The sequence below is a fragment of the Chenopodium quinoa genome, unplaced genomic scaffold (genome assembly GCF_001683475.1).
Source record: "Chenopodium quinoa cultivar QQ74 unplaced genomic scaffold, ASM168347v1, whole genome shotgun sequence".
In the NCBI taxonomy this organism is placed as follows: domain Eukaryota; kingdom Viridiplantae; phylum Streptophyta; class Magnoliopsida; order Caryophyllales; family Amaranthaceae; genus Chenopodium; species Chenopodium quinoa.
Window position 1 is genome coordinate 385,348 of NW_018745190.1, and position 23,447 is coordinate 408,794.

Sequence of the window (23,447 nt, forward strand, 5' to 3'; positions counted from 1 at the left end):
AGGCCCTCCTCAATATTCATCGGAATTGGGCTTATAATATATCGTTGGAAAGCTCTTTTCAAACCCCATCCAACTACACTATTATTGGACCCATATCATGGACCAAACAAGCTGTATTGGCTGTTTTCTTAAAATAAGTTTTCAAAAACAGAGAGAAGAGAAAAGAAATTAAAACTATCCGCAACACTAAACTTTCCATCACTTTCACTTCATTCGATTATGATTTGACGTGAAAGGTAATCATCACTGGGTTTGGTTTTGGGGAGACACAAATGGGTGTCTACAGAAGCCCCCACTTTGACTGAGTTTGGAGAAACGCAAGTTTCGAAAACAAAAGTCAAAGTATCGATAGGGACGGAGAATGATTCAGAACGTTCTGCGATCCTAAATCACTCTTGTAACGCCGATACCTACAAACTAGCGTTAGTTAAATAGATAAAAGAGTTAAGAAACGTGTATCTTGCACCGTCAAGCACACGTCTCTGAAGCATCTGATTTGTTGTTGTATTCTTGTATCTCTGTATTTTCGACGACCTCCTGCAAGCTAGAGAATGCCATCCCGCTTGAAGACTGCTACGCTTGTAACTACCTCCGATTTCTGCTTTGATAAATTTTCGCAAGCCAGGGAACACTATCGAAGATTGCTTTGCTTGAAACGATCCTCCTCCGCTTTGTGACCATCTTCCACATCTTAGGGAACACGATCGAAGACAACTTCGCTTGAAATCACCTTCATTCATTCGTGACAACACTCCACAAGCTAGGGAACGCTGCCAAAGATATCCTCGCTTGAAGCTACCCTCATTTGTTGCGATAATTTTCCAAAGAAACTTACCAAAGACCTGTGCTTGTCGATCTTTAAAAGCTCGCTTGAACTTTGTTTCCGCTATGCCTGTACGTCGGTGCTTCTGCTGCTTTTGAAACTGTATGTCGGTGCCTTTCGCTGAATGAACCAGTATGTCGGTGCCTTTCTGAATGAACTAGTATGTCGGTGCCTTTTGCGATGAGCCAATGCTTAGGCGCTTTAAGCTAAGTGAGACGATCTTTCATCAGGTCGATAACTTTATGTAATCAAGCCGATTACTAAAAATTGTGTCAAATTTCTTAGAGGGGATAACTGGCGTACCAAGGAACCCAAAATATATTTCACCAGGTTGGAACAACCATTCTGAGTGGCTAAAAGTTCTAGCATCGCTAAAACAACGTTGGCGCCGCTTATTTGGCTGTAGCGCCAGAAGCTGGAGCTAGCGCTAGGCGCTAAGGCTTATCAACTGACGCCAAGGTCTAACGCTTGGCGCTAGAGTCGGGTTTTCCTTAAATACCCCTCTCTTCTTCATTTCTGCTGCTGTTGTTCGCGTTTCTTGCTCGAGATTTCTCAGAACTTCAACTCACTCGTTCTTGCTCGTTTCTCAACCAAATTCGCTCAAATTTGTTGCAAATCAAAGCTTATTCCATCAATTTTCCCGATCTATGTAGTTTCCTCCAAACTCACGCGGGTTTTAATGAATTTTACATGCATTTATCCACGATTTTCTTGAAAATTCGGAATTAGAATTGCTTAACTCTCTTTGTTTATTAAATTTTATGCCATGAAATTGCTTGAATATGTTTATATATTTCCTTGGGAGTAATTTGAGACTTGTTTGACTCAATTTGGTGAAGAAATGAACAAATCACCATTGTTGAACCTCTTAAGGTCGGGAAGACAATGTGGCTTGTTCTTGATGTTTTTGCTAGCAATTCTTGTCCAATTTGTCACAATAATTACTATAGTATTGCAAGAAATTGTTTGATTGCTTAAAAATTCCATATATGCTTAACTTGAATTTGTGCTCTGTTTTAGTACTACGTACTCTGTTTTTTTGCGAACATAGTATCATGCGGCTAGGCGAACCTTAGATACCATAGAACCTTAATTTATGATAATTCTGCACAATGTAGCATGGCTAGACAGCGAGGCTCTGGTTCACGGTCCCAAGACGTTCGACGGGAGCACGAGCCCGTAGAGGACGATGCTGAACCGTCCACTTTGCTCGGCCGACTCCCTGAGTGGGATGAGAGGACCTTGTACTTCTCTCCCATCCACCATATTTCTTAGAGGGTGAGACGGGGCATCATAGTTGGGAGGACACGCTGTCATGGTTCCAGTTGTGACGGTTTGGGCGACCTGTACAAGATGTACATCGCCAAAGACGATCAGACGAGACTTCTATGGGAGTCTTGCGGGCTTACTGCACTGTTCGAGACCTCCGAGGCCATAATTGCCTCTAGCGGGGGTCATCATGTAGTCCGTGCTCTGGTGGAGTTCTTTTGGGACACCACCAACACTTTCCACATCCCCTGGGGTGAGATGATGATCACTCATACCGACTTCAGTCTCATTACGGGATTGGAGTTTAGCTCTGTGGCACTGCCGTTCGATAGCGGGATTGACGTCTTTTCTCCTGAGGTCGAGGAGCTGTTAGGTCCGATTGCTATTTGGGCTCGAGCTGAGGTGGAGTCGACTCAGTTCAGTGCTAGGGGGATTTGCCGCTCGGCTCTAGCAGCGGCTTTTGATGATGGCGTGACTACCCGAGAGCAGCGGGTATCTTTGCACTTATTTTGATGTCAGGGACGTTCTCCTTGACAAGGGTAGTAGGATGCTGCTTTACTACCTTCCTGTTGTCCGTGATCTACATCGGATCGGGACTTACGACTGGGCCAGCTTGGCCTATGCTGATTTCATCCGAGCGTTGCAGGACTCGTGTTGACATCGGTCCTTCGCGGGAAACATTGCTCTATCCGGCTTTTGGAGGGTCGTAGAGGTATACTTTATTCCCTATAAAGTTTAGCTCTGCATTTTAGCTAGCACTTGCTGATAACTTTTGCTTCTTGTAGATCTGGTTCTACGAATACTTCCCTTCAGCTGCGCCGGCGAGACCTCGCCGCACAAGCTTCCAGTTAGTGCTTCCTGGGGCAGCCGCCGTGTGGGGATGACTACTTCTTATGTCCGAGATTTGATCATCTCGGTATGGTTTATTACTTATTTAAACATTTTGTGATGCCTTAGATAGATTCTTGTCTGATAGACACTCTTTGCAAGAGCCTGAGGTGTTGTACCGACCGTGGGTAGACTTGGCAATCCCTGGGTTAGCCGCGCAGTATTCTGTTGAGCGTCGCTATTTCTTAGGGACCTATGGAGCAGCTACGTATCTTGGAGAGAGGGTTGCTATTCAGCATTCTTCAGATACCTTTGTTGTTCCTGCTCCTCCACCACGTCACATGTTTAACGCCACGAGGTTGGTGAGCATGTCGGAGGGAGCCGGTACCCCTTGGCGATCTTACACGATCCTTGGGTGATGCTATGGGGAGGAGCTACTGCCGTTGTTAGCTCCATTTCCTGTACCTGCTGAGGATGTGGCGGTACGATTTTCAGCTTTTACCTTTCGTTAAGCAGCCCCCAAGTGATGCTTTACTGATTTTGTTTTGCTTTGTCAGGATGATCCTGCTGAGTTCGTGCCACCCCGTATATCCATCCACTATCAGGGGACATATGGGCCGATTGAGGAGATGATTCCTCCGGCTCCCGAGGGCAAGCGCTTTGTGGAGCGGTCGATTCCTCGTCACCAGACTCAGGTACACTTATTTATTTGCAACTTTTGTCCATATATGTTATGCATGTTTACTGACTTATTTGTTTGAGAGTTCTCATGCGAGGTGGTCTCGGCGATGGTACGATGCATAGATGCCTTTCGGAGCCAGCTTGTCCGGATGAGAAACGTGGCTACCTGCCGCCGAGATGACGTCGTTCAGGAGGTAGCTTCCCTTCTTATGTTTTTGCATTACCGCTTCTATTTTTCCTATTTCTGATTTTATTTTCTCTTGCAGGGTCAGCCCATTCCTTCTCGTACTCGCACGAGACCTGAGGTGCAGAGGGATCCGGCGAGGTCTAGCTCGAGACGTCGCCGCACTGGTTCGGGTGGTCGAGGCGGTCGTTGTGAGGCTGCCCGTACCGAGGCGGTAGATGGCTCAGGCTCTTCATCTGAGGGTGGACATGCTGCGCCGGTAGGCCAGGGAGAGGCTACCTCGACTCTTAGAGGTGGTGGGATGTACGAGGTCGGCTCGTCATCGCAGCAGCCTCCGCAGCCTCAGCCTCAGGTTGATCTTGGGTGGACGGGTCCTGTGCTAAGTTTTCCTCCTCCCGAGGAGACTGGAGCTGGAGCCAGAGCTGATGGAGAGGTCACTCTTCGTACGGCGCAGTTTTATAAGATGATGGGTGTAGGTCCCACGGCGCCGTATTTTGTCCCTGTGCTTTTTATTATTTTATTTTGACTTTGTATAGAACTTTGCCTTTTATTAGACTCATTATTTAGACATTTTTGTATATACATACTATTATGAGTTTATTCATCATTTATCGTGTTTTTTTTCATTTTTATTATTGTTATTATGTGCATGTTTGTGTGTGCAAAGAAATTGTGAAAATTAATTGTGCGCAAAAAATTCCGTCATTTTTATTATTGATGGAGGGTATCCGACTTTCTCCCCCAAAAAAGAAAAAATGAAAAATAAAAGTCAAATAAAATATTGGGTTTATAAAAACTTGAAAGTTAATCTAAATAAAATCTAAAAAATAATGTAATTAATATAATAGTTATATTAATTAAGAGGAAGCAATAAATTAATTTTTAGAAAAAGATAAGGAAACCGTAAAGTCATTGGCAGACTTGAATCAGGTCAAAAACGCGGTTTTGTAGAAAGCTCGTAAGATCAGATACATTAGCGCCAGCTGGCGCCACGCGTTTTAGTGTAGCGCCAGGCGCTACACTTAACGTTTGGCGCCAGGCTCTGGCGTCAGGCGCTAATAGTTAGCGTCTGGCGCTGATGAGTGCTGACTCCGAATCCTTCCTAGATTAAAACTGCTTTGATTTTGTGTATAAATAGCCCCCTGCCCAGCCGATTTTCTTCATAATTTCAACAAATAAAATTTTTTCCTTAGCTTTAGAAAAAAAAATAACATGTCTCTAGTCCCCAAAAGTTTTACCAACTACATTCATGAATGGTGTCAGTCTCTTAATGCCAAGGAGAGAAAATAGTTAGATGTGTTTCACTTGGGGGGTATTTATGGTGTCAAAGGGGTAGATCTTGATTCAGATTTTATTCATACCGCTCTAGAATATTGGGATGTAGATACCCATTGCTTTAGAATAGGGTATGATGAAATTAGCCCTTTGCCGGAAGAATTCAGTGCTATTTTGGGCTTCCCTGCACTAGATCTTGTAGTAATCCCTAGAATAAACAAGTATTATTATAAGGATTTTGAATGCTTCTTCAATTTAAAAGACAGAGATCTATCAAAAATAGTGGGTGGTAGCATAGTTAATTTGAAAGAATTTGCTCGCCATTATTTTGATATACCTTATTTCTGAATCTTTCCGTGTTTATAGAAGAAGGGCTTTCCTGTTTTGCATGCTTAATCAATTTTTTCTTACTAGTGGTAAAAATAATGAGGGTCAATCAATTATACCCACTGTTTTAAAACAAATTGAATCTGGGAGAAATCCAATGCCCTTAGTAGCTGGAGAGACTATGTTTAGCCTTGATTAATTAAAGAAAAATCCAAAAGCACCTTTTCGGGGCTCTCCAATTTTATTACAGGTAGAAAAATAATATTTTTAATTACAGAAATCAAAAATATATTTTTGTGTAGTAATAATAATTTATTTGCATTGCAATTTTTTACAGATGTGGCTAATGGAAAGACTGGAATTAATTAGCCCTCCGGACAACATTGAGAAGTATACTCCAAATTGCTTCGTGAGAAGGAAGAAACACTTCTCTAAGATGGGGCGCCATGAATGGAAGAAGGTCTTCGAGTCTGGTAATTTTGCCATCAAGTGGGTCATGCCTTGGTGGAAAATAGAAAAGATGGTTGGTGTCAACAAGCAGCCTTTCTGTCGTCTTCCAAGCTTGTCCCGCATGACTTTTTATTATCCCTGCAGGGTAAAAAGACAGTATGACCTACTTCAGACTATTCCTTCCGGTGATCTTCGTCGTCCCTTCGAGTTCCCTGTCTCTCAGGAAGTAGACAAATTTGATGCTTATTGGAGCGCTAGACCTTTATGGGAAGTAATTACCCAAAAGGTTCCTCCTTCTTTACCCAATGATGTTAAAAAGTGGATTCTGAAAAAACCTTCAAAGGACGTGAAGAAAAATCAGAGTAAAACTGATGTGAAGAGTCGTCTAGGTGACAAGGTGATTCCTGTTAAGGAACGCTTGGGTGAAAGAATTGAGTTCAAAACACCTACAATGCCTAGGAAGAAGAGTACTGCAAAAGATAAAGGAAAAAGGAAAGCTGACACCACAGAACAAAAAGCTTGGGTAGAAAAGAAGCACGGGGTCCTAGCTAAGGGGAAAACTATTTACTCCAAGATTGAATGTAGGTCCTTTAAAGGATGCCTACTAGCTAAGGTTATGGATGAGGAAGAAGATGCAGACAAGAATTGGAAAAAGGGCTAAGAAAGAGAAAAAGATTAAAAGCATTGCTTAATTTCCAATTATTAGACTTAGTTTTTAAATTTAAAGTTAATTTATTCAAGCTTTATTTAAATTCCATCAATAATGTAATTTATTTTATTAATGAAATTCCAGATTTTTAATTAAATTATTTACTTTAAATTTCTTTTATTAAAGCAATGAAAACCGAAGAATTAATTTTCCAGAAATTTTTTCGAGTACGGAAGTCGAAAATTTTCCGAAAAATACCGAAATATTCCCAGACATTTTTCAGTAAATTGGCGCCACAATTTTGCGACTGGCGCCAACTGCGGCAGTCTGGCGTCAGGTGACGGAAGCTGTCGTCTGGCGCTGATGTTCATCGGTTGGCGCCAGAATGTTTTCTGTGACGCTGATGTTTCGTCGATCTTCTATTGAATTTTTTATTAAGTCTGGGATGCGAGATTTGAAAAAAAAAATAAAGTGGCCGCTCCCGTAAAGGGTTGCCTACGTATCCTTTCTTAAGGAATCAGGAAAAACGTAGCTCTCTTGAGTATCCTACTCAAGTAATTATGGGTAGTATTTCTTAAGTTGGTCAAGATTTGTCATGTTCGAGAACTCATTGCCATCCATGTTAGTTAATTTTGCTGCACCTCCTGACAGGATTGTTTTAACAATGTAGGGTCCAGACCAATTAAGTCTGAATTTTCCCCTTGGATCTAAAACATTTTTCCTTAATGCTTTTAACACCAAGTCTCCTACTTTGATGTCTCGTGTCTTGAACTTCTTATTAAAATTCCTAGCCATACGAGTTTGGTAACACTGAGTGTGATGCTGAGCTTCTAGTTGTTTTTCATCGAGTAGAATTAGCTCTTCATATCTTGCCCTAGTCCATTCAACTTCATCGATTTTTCTCTCTAATGCGATGCGTAGAGATGGAATCTCTAGTTCGACAGGTTGTACGGCATCAATTCCATAAACCAAGGAAAATGGCGTGTTTCCTGTTGATGTGCGAATTGACGTGTGATAACCCCACAATGCGAAGTGAAGTTTGTCAGGCCAATCCTTGTAATTTTCCGTCATTTTCTCGATGATAGTTTTTAGATTCTTATTAGCTACTTTGACTGCTCCATTTGCCTGAGGTCTATAAGGGGAAGAATGATGATGTTGAATGCCATATTTTTATAGCAATTCTTCACATTCGGCTTGAAAGTGAGTTCCATTGTCACTTATCATTTCATGTGGGACTCCGTATCGACAAATAATATTTCTCTCAATAAAGAGTGCTACATGTTTTGCAGTGAGTTTAGCGTATGATTGTGCTTCGACCCACTTATTGAAGTAATCAATTGCCACTAGGATATATTCGTGACCTCCTGTTCCTGGGGGAGTGATTTTCCCGATGATGTCAATTCCCCATGTAGAGAACAACCATGGCGACGTGTAGGTGTAGAGTAAGGATGGAGGTACATGTTGTAAATTGGCATAGATTTAACACTTAGGGCATCTTTTTACGTATTGATGGCAATCCCTATTCATTGTAGTCCAATAGTATCCTTCTCGCATTATCTTTTGGACTAACATTTTTCCATTTACGTAAGTTCCACAAATTCCTTCGTGGACTATCCTCATTGCTCTTTGGGTATCCTTTTTTCCTACACATAAGAGAGCTCGACCCTTAGGTACCCTTTTATGTAGCTCGTTGTCTATGAGTACGTATTGGGAAGCCAAGAGTCTTAATGCACGTTTTGCTCTTTTGTCAGCATAGGGAAGGTATTCTCCTTTGGTGACATAATTGAGTATATCCGTATACCACGGTTCTTCTTCTTCTTCTTCGTCTTGGATTACTTCATCATCTTCTATAGCTTGAATATATGCTGGTTTGTGCCTTTTTTCTATAGTTAAAGGCATTTGCTCAATTTCCGTAAGAATCCTAACCATTGAGGCTAGTCTTGCCAAGGCATCAGCAAATTGATTTTCTTCTCTAGGTAGATATGTGTATTCTACCTTCTCTAACTAATTAGTAAGAGTTTCCAAATAGGTTTGGTAAGGGGCTAGACTTTCGTTCCTTACTTTCCACCTTTTAGATATTTGGTTGATGATTAATGAAGAGTCTCCGAATATCTGTAACTTTTTTACTCCCAATGCCAAAGTTGTTTCAAGGCCTACCACGCATGCTTCGTATTCAACAGCGTTGTTGGTAACGTCGAAATCAAGCTTTATGGAGATTGGAACATGCTCTTCTTTAGGTGATACTAGTAATATTCCAACGCCACATCCCTTTTGGTTTAAGGCTCCGTCGAAGTATAAGGTCCAAGTATCATCTTTAGTGACCATTAAGTCTTCATCTTAAAATTCATTGTCTTGTATTGGCTCGAGTCTTCTATTGGAAAGTCTGCTAGAAAGTTTTACACCACAGATCCTTTGATAGCTTTTTCTGGCATGAACCTTACATCAAACTGGGCTTAATTGACTATCCATCTCGATATGCGCCCATTGAGTGTAGATTTCTCGAATAGATACTTGGGTGGATCTAATCGGGAGACTCGAAGACGGTATGCACTAGCATGTAATGTCTTAACTTGGTTGTGGCCCACACCAAGGCGAGGCATAATTTCTCAAGTGGTGTATAATGTGCTTCATATCCGAGCATTTTCTTGCTTAGATAGTAGATCGCATTTTCTTTGCCTTCTACTTCTTGTGCTAGCATAGATCCCATTGTCTCTTTGGTAACTGTTAAATACATCCTAAGAGGTATTCCCGGAAGTGCTGGTGCTAATACGGGAGGATTTGCGAGATACGTGTAGACACCTAAAAATGTCTCCCCAAAACCAAACCCGATGATGAACAACTTTTCACCGCCATTATTGGTCGGGTTGAGTATTTAATCTTGGAGTGCTTAAATCTATATTTCCATTTCATAAACCAACCCAAATTATATCCCATTTCCCCAAACCATAACTTATTTTCCTCTTTTCGTGCCTTTAAACCCAAAATAATTCATTTCGTGTCCTTAAAAATCATTCATTTCGTGTCCTTTTTAAAAAAATGTTTAGTCCAGTTTATTTTGGTCCATAATCTGGGCTCAATGATTGAATAGTTGGATGGGGCTTTAAAAGAGCTTTCCAACGATATATTATAAGCCTAAATCCGAGTTATAACGAATAAGTTATGGCCAAAATATTAAACTGAGCCCAAACCGAACCTAAGCCCACCTTACCTACGACCCAATGATCATGTGGAGGGTCAAAATTATTTAATCCCATTCCTAAACCAATTAGGATTAATTGGAAGCTTCTATAAGTTTCTAAAAGATCCTAATTATCCTTTTTGAAAAGATAAGATTAAAGAGTTTGAAATTGAATAAAACTCCTTTTTTCAAAAGTCCTAATTTTATTCGAATTGAAAGACGTTCAAAGATAGACATATATTATTTTCGTGGCACATATTTATTATCAATTCCGAGCTATAACGGAAAAGATATGAATAAAAATGTCAAACTCGATCCAAAATTGACACCGTCTCACTATTTCATCCATATATTTTATTATAAAAAATATTTTAATCTGATTCTAATTGGATTAGAAATTACACTTCAAGATCTTTTCAACGACATATTATTTATCTTATTCCGATTTCTGGATCAAAAGATATGATAAAAACAAAAACCGCAAAAATGCTGTCTATCGCAAGAGTTTTATCCGATTCGAATTCTTATCTTTTCTTAATTCGACCCCTCTTTTTTCCTTATAAACAGAGGTCATATCTCCCCTTTTTAAATCATAAACAATTTTGATCATTAAATAATTCTATTCTCCCTCTTTAGCCTAAACACTAGCCACCTTATTCTCTCATAATACTTCCCCTAAGCGCTCCAAGGAGTTCATACAATACCCAAAGTTCTATACTTAAACCAAAGCGTGAAAGGTAGAATTAATTGAGGGTTTTGACCAAATTAACTCTACTTTTAATTTAATTTAATTTTCATTTTATTTATATTTTTATTGAAGTTACTAACAGTTTATTCATGATGTAGTCAATTCACTAACGCTATTATGGTTAAATTGCTTCCAATATTAATATTTATTCTATTATTATTGTTATGATCACCATATTGCATGTTTAAAGGGAATATGTAATTGAAATGACGCCTAATAAGATAATTTGGACAACCGGTTTAGGTTCCTTTTTAATCTTGTTAATTAATTCAAGTGATCATAATATTTTAGAATTATATGTTGCATTAATATTCAACCAATTTAGCTTAATAATAGTTTGGAGCAAATTGAATATTTTGTTTGTATGCCTTTGAGATCGCAGGAATCATTTTTCACTATAAGAATCGAGTAGAGGCCAATACGGGTGAATGTGACTCCATGACTCACTTCGTACTATCATCCCCGATCCTCCTTTCGTGGTTCCGAACCATATGGAGTTAGTAATCTTATGGATTATGAATAGGGTGTAACCTTCACAGGTCAATCGTTGTTGCCTATCGTTGTCCCTTATTCGTGGTTACCTTTTATGATCCGTGAACGGTTTACAAGTTCCTTAAAAACTTGTTGGCGGCTCCCTACTTTATTTGTCCCTAATCGTTGTCCCTAATCGTAATGTCAATTCCCACTTCCTATGAGTGCCAAGCATATTCACACATGCTTTTAACGTAGGCACACTTCGAGCGACGCCTACAATTTGACATTACGATTAAAAATGCTATTGTAGACACCTAAAAATGTCTCCCCAAAACCTAGGTTAGAGCATGTTGTGAATATGTTTGGCACTCTTAAGAAGTCGGAATTGACATAATACGATTAGGGACAAATAAAGTAGGGAGCCGCCAACAAGTTTGTAAGGAACTTGTAAACCGTTCACGGATCATAAAAAGGCAACCACGAATAAGGGACAACAAAGGCAACAACGATTGACCCGTGAAGGTTACACCCCATTCATAATCCATGAGATTACTAACTCCATATGGTTCGGAACCACGAAAGGAGGATCGGGGATGATGGTACGAAGTGAGTCATGGAGTCACATTCGCCCGTATTGGCCTCTACTCGATTCTTATAGTGAAAAATGTTTCCTGCGATCTCAAAGGCATACAAACAAAATATTCAATTTGCTCCAAACTATTATTAGGCTAAATTGGTTGAATATTAATACAATATATAATTCTAAAATATTTGTGATCACTTGAATTAAGCAACAAGATTAAAAGGAACCTAAATCGGTTGTCCAAATTATCTTATTAGTCTTGATTTTCAATTACATATTCCCTTTAAACATGCAATATGGTGATCATAAAAATAATAGAATAAACATTAATATTGGAAGCAATTTAACAATAATATCATTAGTCAAATTGAATAATAAATAAACCTAATCATGATACTAGCAAAATAAAAATAATAAGTAATTAAATTAATTAATTACTCACATTCCGCGCATTCCTTTTAATTGCTACATCATGAATAAATTGTTAGTAACTTCAATAAAAATATAAATCAAATGTAAATTAAATTAAATAAATATAGATTTGATTTGGTACAAACCCTCAGTCAATTATACCTTTCACGCCTTGGTTTAAGTATAAAACTTTGGGTATTGTATGGACTCCTTGGAGTGCTTAAGGAAGAAATGATAGAATAGGGAGGCTAGTGTTTAGGATAAAGAGGGAGAAAAGAATTATTTATGATCAAACTTGTTGATCCTTGAAAAAGGGAAGATATGAGCTCTATTTATAGAGAAAAAAGAGGGGTCTCAAGAAAAGATCGAGTTCGAATCGGATTAAAACTCTTGCGATAGATAACAGTTTTTACGGTTTTTGTTTTTATCATATCTTTTGATGCAGAATTTGAAATAAGATGAATAAGATATCGTTGGAAAGATCTTGAAGTCTAATTTCTAACCCAATTAGAATCAGATTAAAATATTTTTTAGAAAAAAAGATATGTCCGAAATAGTGAGTCGGTGTCAGTTTTGGATAGAGTTTGACATTTTATTCATATCTTTTCTGTTATAGCTCGGAATTGATATTATAATATATCATTGGAAAGATAATTGAAAGGTATATCCAAACATATAAAATTTGGATAAAAAATATGAGGCAATAAAATAATATCTGTCTATCTTTGAACGTCTTTCAATTCGGATAGAAATAGGATTTTCAAAAAGAAAAGTTTTATTCAATTTCAAACTCTTTAATCTTATCTTTTCAAAACGGATAATTAAGATCTTTTAGAAACTTATAGAAGTTTCTAATTAATCCTAATTGGTTTAGGAATGGGATTAAATAATTTGGACCCTCAACATGATCATTGGGTCGTAGGTAAGGTGGGCTTAGGTTCGGTTTGGGCTCAGTTTAATATTTTGGCCATAACTTATTCGTTATAACTCGGATTTGGGCTTATAATATATCGTTGGAAATCTCTTTTAAAGCCCCATCCAAATATTAAATCATTGGACCCAGATTATGGACCAAAATAAAATGGATCAAACGTTTTATAAAAAGGACACGAAATGAATGATTTTAAAGGACACGAAATGAATTATTTTGGGTTTAAAGGCACAAAAAGAGAAAAATAAGTTATGGTTTGGGTAAATGGGCTAGGAGTTTGGTTGGTTTATGAAATGTGTTGGGATTGAATATGGATTTAAGCACTTCAAGATTAAATACTCAACCCGACCAATAATGGCGGTGAAAGGTTGTTCATCATCGGGTTTGGGTTTGGGGAGACATTTTTAGGTGTCTACAATAGGCTTTGATCTTTTCAAAGGCTTTTTTGACACTCGTCATCCCATATTACTGGTACATTCTTCTTAAGCTTTTTAAAGATTGGTTCACATATTGTTGTCAATTTTGATATGAACCTGCTTATGTATTGTAACCGGCCAATAAATCCTCAAATCTGCTTCTCGGTTTTAGGAGGTGGCATTGACATGATTGCCTTGATCTTTGTTGGGTCTTTCTCTATTCCTCTAGAGGAGAGACTCTGACTCAGACGACTCTTCGAACATCGGTCCTTGCCTTGTCGTGATGGAGATCTTCCTTCCACTTGGAGTAGTCACCTTGACGGTCTTGCGCCACCCTTGTAGTGATCCTTCCGCTGGAGTGATTAGCTTCGAGGGATCAAATTTTTCACTTTGTAGGACTATTTGAATGAGCAAGGAGTTATCCTCTTTGTATGTCGGCTCATCCTTTTTTCGCCCGAATAATAATCCTATGACATTAAAGTCAAAGCATGGGGGTAGTTTCTCCTTATGGACAGGAGTTGGGATTTTGTCTATGAAATAGCAATCTAAGAAAATTTCGAATCCCGGTTGCCTTATGCCGTTTACGACAAATGGTTCAGGAAATTTGTAGCATGGATAGTCCTCTCCTTCTTTTATGAATTGACCATTAAGTGTAAGAGGGTACTGATCCATTGGGATTGCTTTCTTTTGAATGCGAGCGTCCTTACGCGCCTTCAACTTCTCCTGGGCTCGCTTAAGATCTTTTTGAGTCGGTTCGAAACCAATTTCAAAAGTATCTAATTTAGGGAGGCCAGGTGACTCCAACGGTTTGCTATTCCTTTCTTCTTTCCTAGGGTCATCCCAGGAAAATGTCCTTGCTTTTTCAGAATAGCATTCACGATCATGTTGGAATGGGGGTCGTGGCAGAGAGGGTCCTTTCATCCTCCTGGATTAAGGAGACCTCTTCATTAAAGCCCCACAAATCTTCATCGTCTTCATCGTGCTCCACATTAATTATTGGATTCTCTATGGACTATCGATGGTAATAGGAATTCCTCCGACTATAGCTTTTACTTGTTGGTGGAGAGATGAGGGGACGACCTTTAGGTCATGAAGCCAAGGGAGTCCCAACAATAGATTGAATGAAGCTTTAATATCTACTACTTCGAAATTAGTAGCATGTTCTATCGCTCCCGCTGTTACATTCATAGTAATTTGACCAAAAGCTTGACGACGAGTGTTGTCGTAGGCTCTTATTCCTTGCGTTGACGGGGTTAGGTCTTCATCCCTTATGCCTTGCATCCTCACAGTTCTAAGTGGACAGACGTTAATGGCTGATCTATTGTCTACAAGAGTCATTGGGACGTTCATTCTCTTGCAAACCACTGTGAGGTTTAATGCCTTATAGTGTTTGTCACCTTCTAGGGGTAAATCCTTGTCGGAAAAGGTGATCAAATTGATGGGACTACGTAGATCACTCGTGAGGAAGTTAGCCAACCCCTTGGGAGTGGTGTTAGAATCTATCCCTATTTTGTCCAAGGCATTCATTACAGCCAACCTATGTTCTCGAGACGTTGCCAGAAGATTCCATACGTTCATTTCAACTTTTGTTTTCTTGAACTGCTTGACGATATCATTATCTTCAATGATAGGTATGGGAACTTGCTGTGTGGTTGGCATGGGTTGTGTTGAAACAGGAGGTTGCATTCTCCCGGATCTTGTGAGGATGTCTATTGCTGAATCTTCTTCGACCCAAAAGTCATCCATGGCATATGACACCGAAGGTGGAGGTCCTACCATGTCTTTCAAATAGACGTCTTCTTCGTCGTTGTCCCAAACTCCATTAATATTTACATCCTCTTCTTGTGGAACTTGGACTAACTTTTTATCATCAATCATTTTCTGAATTAAATCCTTCAATTTAAAACAGTTTTCGATAGTATGATCCCCTGATTGATGATATTGACAGTAATATCTATCTGTCCTTTTCAATGATTCAAATAGTCTCGGTTCGAGAGGTTTGATCTCGCCACTCTCGGAGAACATTTTGAACATTTGTATATATGGGATCCCAATTAGAGTGTAGAGTTTATTACTCTTCTTGGGTTTATCGGTGACTTGTAAAGGAAAACGTTTCGCCTCATAAGTCGTTCCCATGGGTGTGAGCTCTCTCTTAGGTTCATTTTTTGGGAGTGAAACCTCGTCATATTTCTTCTGAAGTTATTTTATAACCTTGAGGGCTTCACGTAGCAAGTGTGATTCTTCCATCATAGTCAGTGTAGTAATTGTAAGTCCTCTTTACTTGCTAGTTCTGGAAGGCTATCCATGGCATCGAAAAAAGATCTCCTCCTCTTCTTCGATGGCAGGGGTTTCTTTAACAGGTTTGATGAGAGATGTAGGATCAACCTTGTTTTCCTCATCAGAGATGGCCAAGGAATGAGCGAGAGGCGCATTATCAATACTTGGCTTCTTACTGGCAGGGGGAAATGGCAGCTTGTTGTTGTCGATTAAGTCTTAGGTAGTTTCTTTAAGCTTCCAACAGTTCTCGGTAAGATGGCCCCTACCTTAGTGATACTTGCAATGTGCATTGGGGTTCCAATTAGCCGTCCTCTTCTCGACTAGTGGGTCCCCAAATGGTCCAATAGGAGTTATAAGACCTTTTGCATTTAATCGGTCAAATGCGGTATCATAACTCATGCCAATAGGAGTATAGTTCCTCTTAAATGGTTTCTTTTGTCCTTGATTATTCATAGCAAGGAATTCACCTAGGTTAAAAGTGCTAACATTGATTGAGTGGGTGGTTTTGGAAGAAGAAGGATTGTCGTTCTTCTTGCCTTTCAAGCCACTGTTGGAGTTATTGTTGGCAACTTTCAACTTAGCCAGGTTGTCTTCAATATTAATTCCAATGTCGTAGACGGCCTTGAAGGTATGGAGATTATTCTGATATTTGAGATGCTTGGAGTATTTTTCTTGAAGTTTTTTTATGAATAACCTTACGGACTCTTTTTCACTAGGCACCTCAATCATCTTAGCTGAGGTTTCTCTCTATTTGTTAAAGAAGAAGGTGAAGCCTTCATTCTCCTTCTGCTTGAGGATTTCAAGCTCCCTATGGTCAGTCTCAACTTAAATGTTGCATTTATATCTATCAACGAAAGCGTTTGCTATGGACTCCCAGGTAGAGGTTTTTTCTTTCTCGAGAGAAAAGAACCATTGATGGCAAACGGTTTCGAGAGATAGTGAAAACAGAGAGGGGAACACTTTCTTGTCGATACCCTTAATACTCATTATTGTTTCGAAGGCTCTTAAATGAAAATAAGGGTTATCGGTTGCTTTGAATTTCGGGATGTCGTTAGCGTTGAACTTCTGCGGAAGAAGATCTTTGTCCGACCCCTTGTGAACTAATCCCTTGAAACTTGTAGTCGCTAGATTGCTTGCTCAGACTCTCTTGCATGAGGTCCATCTGTTGTTGTTTCACGGGATCATCGATCTTAAGGGTTAGGATCTTTAGTGCCTCAGTCACGGTAACCAATTGGTTCCTGAGCTCATTGACTTCTTCTTGTGTTGCCATTGTTGTCCTAGCTTTCCTCTTATGAGCGATGGGTTTGTCGAAAAGTTGGACTTGTACAAAAAGATTGTCTTTGATTAACCGCCCTTCTTTTCTTGCCCACGCGCTGTAATTTAAACATTTTTGTTTTAATTACTTGACTCAAATCGACCTTGACTTTACGGTTTTAAAGAGGAAAAAATAAAAAAAATAAAAAAAAAATAGGTGCATATTTTTGGCTTAAATAAGGTATATATTTTTAGGAACCACGTATGGTATTTAAATTGGAGGATTAATATCCGACTTACCCCCCCAAAAAAATGACGGAAAAATGCGCATACAAGACTTTCTTACACATGGTCAAAGTATGTGTATTGGTGTGTGCGTTGAGTGTAAGTGACATGCTTGGACTTTTGTGTAAGACCATGGGACTTAGTGCCTAGACTCAATTAATGACTTAACAAGGTATTATTAACAGTTTAATTTAACCGAATTACTTAGACAACTTGGTCAATTAGACACAAAGTGATGACTCGAGTAATAAACCGAACTGTCGTCAAAACGACAGGACTAGCGCCTCTATTTGCAGTGTAGCGCCAGACGACAAAACTGTCGCCAGGCGCCACACTCCACGGAGGGGCGCTACAGTTCAAACTTTGGCGCCATTGCTGGAGTGTCGATCTGAAACTATTTTCGGTATTATTGATCAACAGGGGTATGCCTAAAGTCGTACTAAGTCAACTCTGGTTAAAAAAATTAGACTTTATTTACTCTTATTAATTAATTGATTAGGCAAATTATTTTAGTCATTAATTTATTTAATCTTAGCACAATTAAAACAAACAGTTAGGAAAAACACATACCATATGCACAACAAATAATGCACAATTAGTCAAGTAGGCATAGTATGATGCAATGAGTTTGCAACCTAACCATGGCCCTAGTTCTCTAAAGTTCGGGATATGGGTTAGTCAATAGAGGGTCCATGGTTAATTGTCCAGATGCACCGCGCGGAAGCCTAACCGTGAAGGGTTGGCGCGAGTGGATGGGACACCGCGAATTTAAAAAAAAAATATTCGCTTCCATGGTTTGGTGAATTCAACATTCTCGGATGTACCCTTTGTTGCTCAGAGCGTTCAATCGGGTAGATGGAGCATGAATTCCCAGAGGGTTATGTCCATATGTAGAACACATATGGGTTTCAGAAAAGTGAGAAAAACTCAATCAGGAAGTAGGATCGAGCAAACAATGCTAAAAACTGGTCGAAATTAGAACGCATATTTCTGGCTCGGTATTGGAAGAATTTGGCGCCAGCAAACAGAGGTTGGCGCCAGCTTTTGGCTTTAGCGCCTGGCGAAAAAGTTGCCGTCTAGCACTAAAGTCAAAATAATGGCGCTAATTTATGTTCGCTGACGCTAATTCCTACATGCCTCAGCAGCTTTCTGTGCTCGATAAAATTTTCCAGTTTCGCGCAGTGTTATTTCGATCCTAGTTGTGAAAGATATTCATCAAATTTCCTACGTGTAAAAATCCTATGTTTTAACTCATTATGGATTGTCTTTCCAATGAGGTATTATTTATGCATATGAAAATAATGTTAATCAAAATTACGCACATGAAATACTTAGAACTTTTCGAGTCTCATCCACTCATTCTAAATCATTGCCGAAATAAATTTCAGGAATTAAAATAGAAATCCTCCCTAGTGGAGTCGCCAAAAACTGTAGGGAATATTTCAAGCGTTACCCCTAGCTTGAACCCCACTGTCATCATACATTAAAGTACGGTGGCGTCCAAAGGGAAAGAAGATAGAACAAAAGAGTCGCCAACAAGTTTTTTAGAAACTTGGAAACCGTTCACGAGGTGAAGGTTACACCCCTTAACGATCCAAGAGATCGTTAACTCCAATAGGTCTTGAACCATGACTGGTAGTTTGGGGATGAAGGTACAAATCCAACCTAAAAGAGATGGAACCTGCCCTAATAATAGGCCTTTACTTTATTCTGATCGTATTCATGTGCGCTTTCTGACTAACATGCAATGAATAGGTTTACCCTAAACCTGTTTATCTATGTTGGTTGAATATTAATGCACAAATAAAACTATTATTGGCGATCACTTGAATTATAATCAAATTAACCCTAAACAAGATTATTAATTATCTTATTAAGCATGATTACAAGTACAAATTCCCTTTAAGCATGCATAAAAGGTGTGATCAAGCAATAATAATAAAAATCAAGAAACATAATCATAATAAATAAAAATAATTATAACAATAATAATCATAATAATGATAATAATGATAACTAAAATAATCATGTTAAAGCATAATAATAGCAAGATCCTAGGCATGATACTAACAAGATTAATAAAAAACCCTAGCATGTCACTAAACAATAAAGATCAAAGCTTTAGCCCTAACATGATACTAACAATCATAAATATTAGGAAGAATATAAAAGTCATCATACTTTTAATCATACATGATATTAAAATTACCCTACACATGATACTAGGAAGATCAAAACGCCATAACATAACATTAGGAATCATAATAAAAATCTAATCATGATTTCTACATAATAACATCAATAAAACCATTAAAATACTTACTTGGATGCCTCGTACCTCTTACTAATAAAAAATACACACGTTAGTAACTTCAAGGAAAATAATTAAAACAATTAAATTAAATAATTGAAATAAAGATTTGGGACCAAACGCTCAGAAATTAAAACCTTTCACGTCTAGGACGAAGGCAATTTCGAATATGGCTAGGTGTGTCTAGGTCTTATGAATGTTGAATTTTGTATTTTGAGAAAAGGCTAGTTTAGAAAAGAGAGAGAGAATATCAAGAATTTCTTGATGAGAGTTGGTGAAAATTCGTGAGAATTGGTGAATGAAAACGGAGTTTTTAGAAGGCTATTTATAGAGAAAATCAGCCAAAAAGATAGAAAATAGAAACAGAGTTCTGACGCGCAAAAACGAGGTTAGCGCCAGGCGCCAAGCTTAGCGTCAGGCGCTAATGCTGGCGTTTGGCGCTAACTTAATTATTGACACGTTTTCTAAAATCAGATAGAAATTGCCGTACAGGAGGATAAAATTGTATTTTCCTAAAAAACATTCTTTTATTCTGATTAAAACTCTAAAAAGTCAAAAAAAGTCAATTTATCAATGCTAATTGAATTAGGAATGAAAAGAACCTTCTAAAAGAATCTAGAAGACTAAAATCATTCCTAATTTCATTAGGAATGACAAATCCATATTAGGCCCTCCTCTAGATCATTGGGCCGCATATAAGGCTCAAACCAGGCCCAGTTCAGTATTTAGGCCATAACTTCCTCAATATTCATCGGAATTGAGCTTATAATATATCGTTGGAAATATCTTTTCAAGCCCCATCCAACTACACTATTATTGGACCCATATCATGGGCCAACCAAACTGGATTGGCTGTTTTCTTAAAATAGGTTTTCAAAAACAAAGAGACGAGAAAAGAAATTAAAACTATCCGCAACACTAAACTTTCCACACTTTCACTTCATTCGATTATGATTCGATGTGAAAGGTACTCATCATTGGGTTTGGTTTTGGGGAGACACAAATGGGTGTCTATAGTACGCATCAACGGATTTGGTTTTGGGAAGACACAAATGGGTGTCTACAGAAGCCCCCACTTTGACTGAGTTTTTAGAAACGTCAGTTTTGAAAATGAAAGTCAAAGTATCGATAGGGACGGAGAATGATTCAGAACGTTCTGCGATCCTAAATCATTCTTGTAACGCCGATACCTGCAAACTAGCGTTAGTTAAATAGATAAAAGAGTTAAATTAAGAAACGCATATCTTTCACCGTCGAGCACACGTCTCTGAAAAGTAACCGATTTGTTGCTGTTGTATTGCTGTATTTGCTGTTGCGACAACCTTCCACGATCTAGGGAATGCCGTCGAAGATAACTTCTCTTGAAATCACCTCCAGTTGTTTGTGATAACCCTCCACAATCTAGGGAACGCTATCGAAGATAACTTCTCTTGAAATCACCTCCATTTGTTTGTGACAATACCCTGAAGAGTATCACCGAAGAACAAACGCCTTTCGATCCTTTGCTGCTACATCTTGAGCCTTTTTCTTGAGTCATAGTGACAACCTTTCCAATCATAGAAAAAGTCGTCGAAGACCGCCTCATCACGAACCGCTCTTCTCGAATCTTGATGACAACCTCCACAATCTTAGCGAATGCCGTCGAAGACTGCCCATCTCGTGCTATCTTCTCAAATCTTGGATGACAACCTCCACAATCATAGAGAATGTCGTCGAAGACCGCCCATCTCGTGCTATCTTCTCAAATCTTGGTGACAACCACCACAATCTTAGCAAATGTTGTCGAAGACCGCCCGTCTCGTGCTATCTTCTCAAATATTGGGTGACAACCTCCACAATCTTAGCGAATGTCGTCGAAGACCGCCCATCTCGTGCTATCTTCTCAAATCTTTGGTGACAACTCCCACAATATTAGCGAACGCTGTCAAAAATAACTTTACTTGAAGTCATCCTCGGTTGTTGCGATAATATTCCGAAGAAAATCACCGAAGACCAACGCTTGTTGATCTTTAAAGCTTGCTTGAACTTTGCTTTAGCCAGTGCGTCGGCGCTTCTACTACTTGTAAACCAGTATGTCGGTGTTGTGAACCATTACGTCGGTGCTTCTGAAGCAGTATGCCGGTGCCTTTCTGATGAGCCAATGCTTAGGCGCTTTAAGCTAAGTGAGATGATCTTTCGTCAGGTTGATCACTTATTTGCGGTTGTAATCAAATCGACTACTCAATCATGTCAAATTGCTTATAGGGGCTAACTGGCGTACCAAAGAACCCAAAATTGCTGTTCTGAGAGGCTTCGAGCTCTATAGCTGCTAAACTATCTCTGGCGCTAAGAATTGGCTCTGTCGCCAGATGCTGGGATCTAGCACCAGGCGCTGCAATCTGTTGCCAGACACTGGATGTTGTCGTCTGCCGCTGGAGTCGGGTCTTCCCTACTCTCCTCTTGCAACCGCTGTTCATTGCTCGGTTTTGCTTCGAACTTGGTCGTTTCCTTTCATCCAAATCCGCTCAAATCTTTTGTAAATTAAAGCTCTTCATCTCTAATTTACTGATCAATGTAACTCCTCTTATCTTGGAGGAATCTCCTGTGTCATATTCGCGGTTTTTATTCGAAAAAAAATCCGGGAATGTCCTCGCTTGCTAGGATGCACCTGCATTTATATCTTTGACAATAGGACTTTTCTTATCTTTCTTTAGGGTTGACATTTTTTTTTTGAAAATTTTAGGGTTGACCTAAGACTTAGTGTTAACTCAATGACTTGTCGTGACTCAAGGTATGAACTTGACTTACTATGATTGACTCGAGGTTGACTCGACTCGAAGTGTTTGACACATGTGTTAGACTCAAATCAAGGTGGTATGACACGACATGACTTAACGTGTACATGACTCGTGTGTGTATTGTAATGTTATCGTGCGACTCGAAAATGCAAAAAAGCAAAAATTTTCCGTCATTATTGTGGAGGGTACTGAATTTCTCCCGAAAAAGAAAGACATGAAGAAAGAAACAAGCGAAGTTTTTGAAGGTGCATGTTGAATGAGCTTAGTCAAATGTTATTTGATACTATCTCTCAAGGTGCAAGGATTAATTTATCCTGGGCTATCTTAGTTGACTCAATAATGAAAGTATTTAGGTAACTTAGGCACGGAGGCTAAGCACTTCGTACTTCGTTATGTAATGATGAGTGATCTTGATATGACAAGGCATGCTTCAACGTTGTGTTAAGATTTCATGATAAAGGGTTCCTAAGGGGAAGACTATTTGGTCATGTATTTGTGATGTGTGTGATAGTGATACTAAAGTTAGGCCGCAAGGGCTAAGCGTATGGAAAGATATTATGTTTAGAAGAGTCAAATGGTGGTGACTCTTAGGCTAGGTAAGCTAATGATGTAGGGATCAAGCCCCCAAATCTAGCTCTAAATGAATAGGGATGAGCATATGAGATCCCTTGATATGATCATGGTGTGAGTGTGTGAATGTGAATATGAATGCAATTTTATTACGGTCGCACCTCGATGTGAGGTTGCCTACGTATCCGTTAGGAATCAGGCCAAACATAGCTCTAGCTGAACCTCGCACAAGTGTGTGTATACCTCAAAAAGGTCTTTTGAAGGGTTGTAACGTGGTGAGGCTAAAGGTTGAAGAAGACGGGGATAAAGGCTCAAAACCCTCGATATGCCCCCAAGGTGTGCAACCTTGCTTTTGAATCCTTGTATTTGTATGCTTGAGGTTTTATATTCTTTTTTATAAGTGTGGGCAATCCTGATCATGTGGTCTATCGCTCACTTGGCATCCATGTTTCTCAGGCACGGTACCGAGCACTCGATAAGAGACGCAATCTGAGACGTGTTCTTATCAAAGATATTTTCATATCAAAGACATTGGAACACTTGCCCTTTTGTACACTTTTATTTATTTTTGCTTATTTTTTGCTATTTTAATCTTTTGAAGTCACTCAAGCTTTTTATGAAATTGAAAATTGCATAAGTTGAACACCATCCCATCCCAAGGTTAGGTAGATGTAGGTTGAAAACTTAAAGGTCTATCGTTAGACGAGGCTCAAAGTGGTTTATCAAAAAAGGATTGCATATTTGAA